Raw genomic sequence first — 11,223 nt, 5'->3', positions numbered from 1 at the left:
TTTTTGAGTGCGAACAGAATTGAATTTAGAATGTGGTTGGGAGGAATTAGAAGAATTAGAAGAAGTAGAACGAGAGAATTTAGACGGAGAGGTTTTCTTGGCTTGAGGTTCTAAGTGACCCTTTTGTTTTTGATCATTAGTGGGACCGAACCTAGAACTTTGGTTGCTTTTGCTCTCAGAACCGAACTTATGCTTTCGGTAGCTTGTGTTTTCTGAACCGAACCTTTGCCTTCGGTTGTCATAATTTTCAGAACCGAACGTATCCTTTCGGTTGTTATGACTTTCTTGCGATCTAGCAACACTTTTCTCTGACTTTGAATTTCTGTCATTATAAGAGAAATGGGCGTTTTGGGATTGCCAAAACTGTTTTCGTTCAGAGAGATTCTTCTTGTATCTCTGATTCCTTTGCTGTTTTTGATTTTTCACCTGCTGCGGCTGACGATGGATATTCGCTTTTTGTTTTTGCTTTCTGTCAGCTGGTTCACTTTGAACTGATGATGTTTCGCTTGAAGGAGTGACTTCTTTTGCAGAAACTTCTTTTTCTTCAGGAACATATTTTGTACCACTAGTACTTGGCACGTCGAAGCTATCAGGCTTGTTCAAAGGCTCTGGCACATATCTGCCTTTGGTTTTCCATGACGTCCTTTCTGATAGACCAACGGTTTTGTCAGCATTGTCGATAGGAGCGGACCAGAAGAACTCATCAAAACCATCAGCATTATCTTCGTTTACAATGGCTGTGAGTTCGACTGTCTGATGTTCGGTTACACCTGTGACCTTATACACCTGATTTGGAGTGGTTCTTACCTTTTGGTATACTACAGCCTTTTCTTCAAGGATCGGGGACTTTTGTTGGGACAGTCGAACAAACTCCACAGAATTTTCTGAAATAAGATTCTTGTGGTTTTTGGGTTCGCTCTTGACAAACTCTGAACAGTCAACTACATCCTCTACAGAAATTTCACTCATATCATCGTCCTCATTAAGCTCAGGTGCATTTTCAACATCAATTTTATTTTCTGAGCTCAAGTTGGCACTCAATGAGTCAAACTTTTGTATGGTTTCGGTCCTTAGTTTTAGTTTATCATTTTCATCCAAAAGATTTTTCAGCATGTCCTTATGGTCCTTGGACTTTACGAAAGATTCGATTTTGTCTAGACCATACATATACGTCGGATTTACATCCTTAGACGAAACTACACTTTCACAATTATATGCTTCAGCGTCGATTTCATCCTCCTTAAACTCAAGGAAGGGCAAAATCATGCGATGAATTTTCTGCCCTATTTCATAGTTCAAATGAACTTGAGTGATATTAGTGTAAAGACGCTTATCAATTAAACAAAAGACATTTCTCTGTTTTAAAAGTTTTAAATTGTCTCTTTGTAAATAAATGTTTTCGTCCTTGGATTGGATTAACTCCGACTCCTTCAGCTGGATCCACATCCTCCGTTCCTCACTCTTTGAAGACACCCTGCTTATTTGGTCAGTTAGGTTAGAATTGGTGACCCGTGTTTGAGTTAAACTGCTGTCTAGATGAGAGATTCTTGAATTTACAATTTTTAATTCTTTTTCATATGAACTTTGTGGGACTTTGAATGAAACAAAAACGGATTGTACCTTCTTGATTAATTCATCAAGCTCGTTAAACTGCACGCTGAGAGGTTTTGCTGTGAAGCACAAGTCCTCTCGCTCCTTTGTGTCTTCATTCCCACCGTCTGTGTTGTATCCCCTCATTTTAAGATACATCCGACACCATCAAGCACTTTCCACCGCTTCCTTCAGCTTTCGCAACATAAGTCTTTCCATGAGATGGCTTCCTTACTTCATCATCCTCAGAGTCGGTTGACCAGACCTCCACGCCACCGAACTCATCATCTGCTACCGAACCCTGCACAATTAAAGCATTCATTGAAGGGTTAGTGATAGCTTTCTTTTTCTTGATCTCTTCCAGCTTTTTCATTAACATAGCTTCTTCATCTTTCTCCTCATCCTGTTCTGCCATTTTCTTGAGGACACAATCTTTGGCATAATGGTTCTTTCCTCCACAATAGTAGCAGTTCACACCCGAATCTCCTTCAGCTTTCGGTTCCTTCTTTGCTTCTTCTGCCTTCGGTTCTTCCCTGACCTTTTCAGAACTATAACTTCCCTGCCAATTTCGGTTCTTATTGGTAGGAAAACTTTTCTTGATGAACCTCTTCGGGTTTGACACCATCATTGCATAGTCTTCAGAGGTAAGGTCACAATCCTCTAAGTTAAGGTCTTCATCTTCCATCACACCTTTGCTTTTGGACAGAAGGGCCAATGATCCAAAGCTTGAAACCACATTTTTCTCCTGCAAGACAATCTTTTCTTGGGATTTCAAAATCCCTACCAGCTTTGCCAATGAGTAAGATTTGAATTGCTCATGTGCTTTAACAGTGGACACAACCGCTCTCCACTCAGATCTAAGACCGTTTAAAAACGTAACCTTTTGTTCAATCAACTTCCTTTCAATATCATGTTTAATCATCTTACTAAGAAGATGATTGAAGCGATCGAACGTCTGAGTTATAGTTTCTTCAGGACTCTGCTTGAATTCACCAAACTCGGACAAAAGTAAGGTTTGAATGGAATGCTCGAGATCTTCGTCTGTGGAATATAACTCTCGCAGCCTATCCCATATTTCTTTAGCAGTGCTGCACGAACTCACTAGCCTGAAAGTATCAGATTGAAGAGCGAATCTGATTAGTCTCAATGCTTTAATATTGCACTGAAATTTATCTTTTTTGTCTTGAGCATTATCTTTTACGTCTTTGGATCTCCATCCAAGAAAGTCAATAGATATTTTTTATGGCTTTCAGTGCCCCTAGCACGAGATCATCGAACTGTTCAACAGATCATTATACTCTTTCTGAGTTTTAATGATTCTTGATGTTGCTGAATGAGTGAATGGTCCAGACACGATTGCTTCCCAAATAAAATATCCGTTGTCCTCAGATCCAACGACATAATCTTCAAAGTGATGTGCCCAGACTTCGTAATCCTGGGTGTAAAGGATGGGAATCTTCGTCGTTGATCCAATGCTGTTTGAGATGTTAATGGGATTTGACTGAGACTCGTCCATGCTTGATCAAATAACCTATTTAAAAGATCAGACGTGTAATATATTAAATTAGGGCAACACGAATAAATGCTGAGTTATGTCAATTATGGGATGACGGCTCAATAAATATTAGTTAATGCGGAATAACCCTAATCGCAGCCTTTTTCACAGAAAAGATGTGTATGAATTACACAGCCTCCTGCTCTGATACCAATTGATGAGTTATAAAACAAACGTGAAGATCGATTAGATCTTTGTAACAGGTATTACGATGAACACAAAACAATATATAAGACAAGAATGGATCAAAATATGTCGAATGATTAGATCAAGCAATCCTCAGCAGAGCTCGACTAAGAACTTCCGCTGTAGAGGATTTAGGGTTACAAGAACGATAATAATAAACTTCTAAATTAAGCTCTAATCGATCTTCACGTTTGTTTTATAACTTATCACTCTTGCAGAGTGCAAAAGAGACAAATGATCGGGTAGCACCCGAATCGAACAACACTTGAACTACAATCCCATTCACATGGAATGATCCGAAACAAACACATAACATGGCACATAAATATCACAATCATCATATAATAAAAGCTAAGGAGAAGAAATCATACCCTTCATCACATCGGGTGCGGCGCGTACCTCTTCGGTAGTCAACTGGAAGGCTTGACTCCTCACCACTAGAGCCTTTGACTTGACCTGATGGCCATCCGTGATCTGTAAGGTCGCTGGAGCTGGTGCTACCACTGCTGTCAACCTTGGGTAGTTGGCCTTTTTGTGGCCTCATTGGTTGTAGTGGAAACACAACAACTCTGACGTCTGAATAGCGGGGGTAGGGGCGGTACAATCCTTGCTGAAATGTCCAGTCTTGCCGCATTTGTAGCAGCCCGATGATCCTAATCTACAAGCTCCCTCATGCGGCCTGCCACATTTCCTGCAGTGACTCTGGCCCGGCTGGCCCTTCGACGTAGTGTCGAATCCCTTAGGTTTCTTCCCCAAAACCCAAACAACCTGCTCCGTCTCTGCCTTCCTCTTCCTGAGGTGCTCCAAATCAATCTCCCTCTTAGTTGCCCTGGAAATCATGGAATCTAGGGTTAGGCATGCGGAGTTCCTGACATGCTCCCGGATATCAGCTCTCAACATATTATGATAACGGGTCTTCCGCATCTCCTCATCTCCTGCATGTTGAGGCACTAATAAGGCCCTCTCCCAAAACTTGGTGGTAATCTCTGCCACCGTCTCCATAGTCTGTCTGATGTCAACAAACTCACTGGCCAGCTACTGAAGCTCCACAGCCGGCGCAAACTCAGCTCAAAACCTTGTCACAAAGTCAGACCAAGTCATAGCCTCAATAGCCGAGGCTCCTAAAGAATCACCCACTGACTCCCACCAATCTCTAGCCCTGTCCCTCAAACATCCAACAGCATACCGAACCTTCGACCCCTCAGGGCAAAAGCTAGTCAACCGAGCAGACTCCATGTCTGCAATCCATATTCTGGCAACAATGGGGTCCTTCACCCCATGGAAGTCTGGTGCAACACATCCCCTGAAGTCCTTGAAGGAGAGTGTGCATGTCCCCGTCTAGCCAGATGCCATATCAGTCCCGAATTCCTAGAGGCTATCCTCCATCAACTCGACAATCCCCTCCTTGATCGACCCAAAAATCACCGGGGTCGCCTCAAGAATGTCTCTCATGATCTTTGACGCGATGAACTCACACAATCTCTCATTAACTGGTTCAGATCCAGAACCTAAACCTGTTCCTGATCCTGATCCTCCTACTCCATGGTGCGTAATCATCACCATTCTAAAATAAAACACATAATTGTAAAGGTCATACATAATCTCGAGAGGTTTTCTCATACTACAAGTTCTTTGGTTCTATCTCAGCCCTCCTTGACTCGAGTACGAATCCTCTGCTTCCAATAGTACGGGCCCATACTACCTTCCACATCTATCCGTACTTTCATTAAGGTTTTCCTTGACTTTACCAAGTCCCTTCTACTACTTCTGCTCTCCGCTCTAATCTCATCCTAGGCTTACCCTAGGGTAACTCTCCTACCTACTCTCCGCCATCAACTGCATAAGGAATTCCTGCCACCTTCACCTAACTAGCTTGTAAATAACATTACATATCGCCAAGACCAGATAATTTTTCGAATGAGAGGCCCTACCCTACAATAGTGGAATTCAACCAGAGTTGCGCAGTAGGGCTAGACCTAACCTTATGAAATTATTTAGTCCTTACAATATGTGACTTAATGTATTTGTTTACTAGTTAGCTACAGATAACCAGAACTCCTATAAGCACGAAGCAACAACATTCGAGCACTAAGTACCCATACCAAGAATATCCTTTCTGGCCGTTATATTACTGAGTAATCAGCTCTAACACATAACTCAATAAGAAAATATAGCAGGCACATACGACATCCCCTAAATCCTTTGCCCTAAACTAACATGCAATTCTCATACAAATACGACAGGAATGTAAGGCATCATTCCTAGGTCCTTAGCCCTACTCTAGCATGCAGTTATCATAATCATATCATAACATAACATAAATGTATGGGTATCATGGCAACGAGTATCGCCCAAGTAAACCTCATCTGTAGAATGTAAATTACAAGTTGTACAATATAGAAATACAATATGAATAAAATTTAGTTACTGTAACATCCCAATTTTCAAGACAAAATTTTTTATTTTTAATTAAGTATCTTATAAAAAAATTTACAGGAAAACATCAACGATTCATATCATTTCATAAACCTCAGTCACATGTCTAAAAACCATAACATAAAATAGTAATAGTGTCATAGTACAATCCCATGGATCTCAAAGTGCGGAAATCATATGTGTGTGGGTGATGTGCAGCTACCACGCCGACTCCTTCCCCTACGCTGAAACAAAACTGAAAACTGTAAGCACAAAGCTGAGTGAGTTCCCCCACCATACCACATACCACATAACATACATACTGTCGGGCAATACTGGGGTGCTCGACCTACCCTGTCCGGCCATTCTGGAGCGCCGACCTACCCTGTCTGGCAATTTTGCGGTGCCGACCTGCCCTCCGGTTTAACCCAACCGGATACAGGGACTATTTCACCCCTACTACCAAACATAATAATATAGAATAAACATATTGCCAAACATATCTCGGGTGCCCAACCTACCATATGGTCCTTACGACCGTAACTCGGGGACTATTCCCCTACTGCATACTATCACATAACATCGTATCATGCTAGCACATAATCATAACAGATATCAACAAACCAGATAGTTATCGTAAAGACCATTATCTCTACTATGATTCTTACTAGTAGGTCGGCCTTGGTGCCTTAGACCCACCTCTACTGGAAGGTAACTCACCTCAGTGTCGTGAAGTGTCTGAATTGTCCTCGCTACCAGGATCAACTGCTCTCAACTCCTACAGATAACAAACTTACTTAATTTACCATTACATGCTCATAACCCTTACAAGGGTTACTCATGTCAAATCTGGGTCAAAGTCAACATCTGGTTGACTTAACTCATCGAGTTGACCCCACAACTTGTCGAGCTCCATAATCCTGAGAACGCTAAAACTTTGACCCTTCTCATCGAGTCTTATAAGAACTCGCCAAGTTCTCCTTTAACAAAGTCAAGAACTTCTACAACCGACTTGCCAAGTTCATCCTTGAACTCGTCGAGTTCATCTTCATCTGGGTTAAAGTATTTAGTCCTTGACTCATCGAGTTCTTTTTCAACTTGTTGAGTTCGCCTTCATATGGTTAGGACATTGCCTTCCACTCACCGAGTTCATGCATGGGTCTTCAAACCCAACATGTCCAAAAATGGAGTCTACAAGATGCATGGGGCTCTTTTGTTAGTAAAGTTGGCACATTTATGCCATGAGAATCCTCCTAGGTTCAAGATCTAAAGTCATCACTCTCTATTACGTTCTAAACCCGAAGGTGACTTAGAAATGCCCCAAAATGACAAGATTCAAGCCCTAAAGAGGATCTAACACATGGAAAGTCAAGGTTGAATCTTTTTACCTTGGATGAGCTGGAAATGAAGTAAAACCTCTGGATGTAGTAGCTTCCTCTGGAACCCCCAAGCTTCCACTTCTTTCTTCAAGCTTCAAACAACCAAAAACACACAAAAATGGCTCAAGATCACTCCAAATGCTTTAGCATTTCGAGTTAGAGCTTTTCTGGACTGAGAGAGATGATGGAGACCAAAATGGGACGAGATAAGGCATTTAAATAGGGTGCAAACCTAAATATTAGGGTTTCACTTACTCGCCGAGTCGGGCTCCCAACTCGTCGAGCAGATTACTTAAAACCCGCGTCCAAAGTCTAGTATACTCGACGAGTTGGGCCTCCAACTTACCGAGTCCCAGTGCAAAAACATACCATTATTTAAATTTAAAATATGTATCGGGAACTGGGTGTTATAGTTACCCTGTGAAATTGTAAGATATACAATATAGGCAAACAACATAAATAAAAGATAGACAAGCAATATGAATTAAAGGTACACTTCAAATGAAGTTTCTATTACAAAAGAAACATTTGGTTTTTTTAATCAAAATCTTCATCATATACTTCAATGTCATCTCAGAAACATTATCGATTCTACCCGTTGGCAGATGTACTTTATTCTTGTCCTCATCATCATAATCATCATTGTTTTGTGCTACATCAACATTGTTTTGAAAGTATTATGAGAAGTCAATAAAAATTCTTGCTCGAGATGAAGAGTTGTTTTAAACTATGTCAACATTTTCGGCCTCCACATTTTAGACAGAGTCACTGTATGCATTTTAGACACAAGCATTGTCGGAAGGTAGATCCTAAATACTTCGATGATTAACATGCTCAACAACACAATGAGGGTTGTTGTTTTGGTTTCTTCGATGACTAACAGGATCATAGATGTAGAACACTTGTTTGGCTTAAAAAGCATATATGAGTTGATCATCTTGGTACACATCTTTTTCTATGTCGATACTGATGAAATTATCATCAGGAATATCTCCCGTATCGAACCACTTGCACCGAAATGTTATAATCGAACAATCATATGGATATTGCAACTCCATAATCTCTTCTAACTGGCCATAATATATCTCTCCATTCTCACCAACCACTAGAACCCCAGAGTTTTGCGTTTTGTGTTGTGCATCAAGACTAAGTACCATAAACCTAACACCGTTGACTATGTACACGGTGTAAGTATAAACATCCATTTGTGAACCCATTAAAAGGGCTAACAACTCTTTGTGGAATTCTGGAGTGTTTTCTTTTTCCATCTGATAAACCGATTCAACATATGTTGATGTGTTATGTATTTTTGATTCGTTATATTTATCAAAGATATTTTTTTGTTAGTTATTATTACCTTTTCAAGAAACCAGTTGGGAAATTCGGTCTTTTCGTTACTTTTAGGATATTCAGATTTGAATTGTCTATATTGATGAATGAATATATATATATATATATATATATATATATATATATATATATATAATTGATGAATGGAAAAAAGTAACAATCAATAACGAAAGATAATTAAAAATAAGAACAATTACTTGACGTATTGTCTGACTTTTTGACAACTATTCAATATAACCCATTCTATATTACGTTTTTCCCTTATATCAAGATGTTTGATTTGCGTTGCGCTCGTCACCCAACAATTGGACTCAAACATCCAAAACTTTGTTTTTTCAATGACAACGTCTTCATTTCTTTCAAGGCGATTGAATTGAGTCTGCAAATCTCGAAGCTTCATCGAACAAAATGACAAAGCTTCTTCAACAACATAACCTTCAGCTATACAATCTTCTGGCCTCACCTTATTTCTGACATAGTTTTCTACTTTTTTCATATACCTTTCGAATGGATACATCCATCTCAATCATACTGGGCCTCCTACAATCGCTTCATCAAGTAAATGCAAAACTAAATGAATCATAATGTCGAAAAATGTCGGACGGTAAATCAACTCTAACTTGCACAAGATTCTAATAATGACTTCTTTTGCTTTCCTCATATCCTCCACCTTTAGTGTTCTGGAGCAAATTTTCTTGAAAAAACATACAAAGATCTACAATTGGTGTAGAAGTTTCTTTGTCCAATAACGCTCTAACTCCAATTGGTATCAAATGTTGCATAAGAATATGATAGTCATGAGATTTCAACCCAATAATATTAGTATCATTATCTACCACTTTCTTACTGATGTTAGATCCAAACTTATCAGGCAATTTAACTTCTCTTATAAATTGACAAAAGATTTTGCGGTCCGATTTCTTGAATGAGTAGCTTGCATGTGGTCTAGTGAACTTGTTACCCTTTTTTTGCAACCATTGATTACGCCGGATATTTGGATTTCTCAAGTATTCATGTGCATTAGATGTGTCTTTACTCTTATCATTCGTCATAGAAGTACCCATAAGACTCTCACCCACATTTTTCTGGACATGCATCACATCTATGTTGTGTTGTAGCTGCAGAGAAGACCAATACTCGAGCTTGAAAAATATGCTACGTTTCGACCAGTTCAACTCAAATCCTTGTCGATCCATGTTTTCCTTGAGCGTGTTAGGATGTTTACCCGGTTTACGAAGTAGTAGACGACTAGTTGCTCTTGTATTTCTTCATTAGTAAAGTGTCTCGAAAAGGGTCTTGTCTCGGGTTGCCCGTTAACTTTCAAACTCATCCTTAATGGATAATCAACATCTTAGAACCGACAATGATCGATGTACTGCACGATACGAGGGGGTGTCTTCATTTCAAGTTGGGCATGCTCTATACCCTTGTCCGCTCTATCCCGATAAACAACTACTAGCTGGAAAATCGTTTATTGTCCATAACAACATTGCTATCGTCGTGAAGAATGTTTTTGTCACTGTGTCTTTAGTACGTACACGTGATTGCCACAAAAACTTAAGCTCTTCCACTAACGGCCTAAGGAAAATGTCTATGGCCTTTCCAGGCGTTTTAGGGCTGGGAATCAACAAGGTGAACATGAATAATGACTCTTTCATACAAATCCATGGTGGCAGATTGTATGTGGTGTGTACAACCGGCCACGTACTATGCACATTACACATGTTACCAAATGGATTAAAGCCATCAGCTTCCAGCCCTAGGCATACGTTGCGAGGTTCATTCGAGAAGTCAGGTTAATCTACATCAAAATTTTGCCAAGACTCTCCATCAACGGGATGACGCGTCACACCATCTTCTGATCTCCTAGTACTATGTCATATCATATTTTTGGAAGTGAACCGTGAACAATACAAACGGTGTAGTCTAGGGGTCACTGGTAAGTACCGTAACACCTTATGAGCCACTTTCTTACCCTTGGTGCTTTTATCAATCCACCGACTCTCTTTACAAACGGGACAAACTTGCAATGACTCTTGTTCCTTCTAGAAGAGAAAACAATCGCTTTTGCAAACATGTATTGACTCGTACGCCAAACCTAACTTCTTCAGTTTCTTTTTTGCTAAACAATATGAACACGAAACCTTGTTTTTGGTGGAAACGCTGAATGCAACAATTCATGGAGTTGATCAAATGAACTATTAGTCCATTTGTTGTTTACCTTGATATGCATAAGCTTTGCTAAAAAATCAAGGAAAGAAAACATACAACCAGGATATAACTTGGTTTCAACTGGCTCTAACAACTGTTCAAAATCATCATCGACACTGCTACTCCCTGTGTTCGAGGTTCCTTTATCAAGGTTAGTATCATTTTTTCTTGACTCCCACATAACATCATCAATAACATTAGCCATCTCGTTACTTGGAGATACGACATCTACAACTGGAGGGATTAAAGGTTCATCGTGATATATCCACGTTTTGTATGAATGATTGAAACCATATATACGAACATGACGTCTCATTTCTTTCAGATCCATAAAATAACAATTATCACATTTCTCACACGGACATCTGGTTTCACCTTTACAATCTAGGTGTAACATGGATCTCTTGACAAAAGAGTCAAGTCCTAGCTGGAACTTGGGAGATTGACGATGTGGATTAGTAGTCCAGCTTTTATCAATAGACATGATGCAACTGAAACATAATTTAGTGTTTAAGGTTTACTCTATGGGAAACAAAA

This window comes from Lactuca serriola, chromosome 7 (genome assembly GCF_051521515.1).
Source record: "Lactuca serriola cultivar US96UC23 chromosome 7, Lser_US96UC23_V15, whole genome shotgun sequence".
NCBI classification, from domain to species: domain Eukaryota; kingdom Viridiplantae; phylum Streptophyta; class Magnoliopsida; order Asterales; family Asteraceae; genus Lactuca; species Lactuca serriola.
This window is presented reverse-complemented; position numbering follows the sequence as displayed.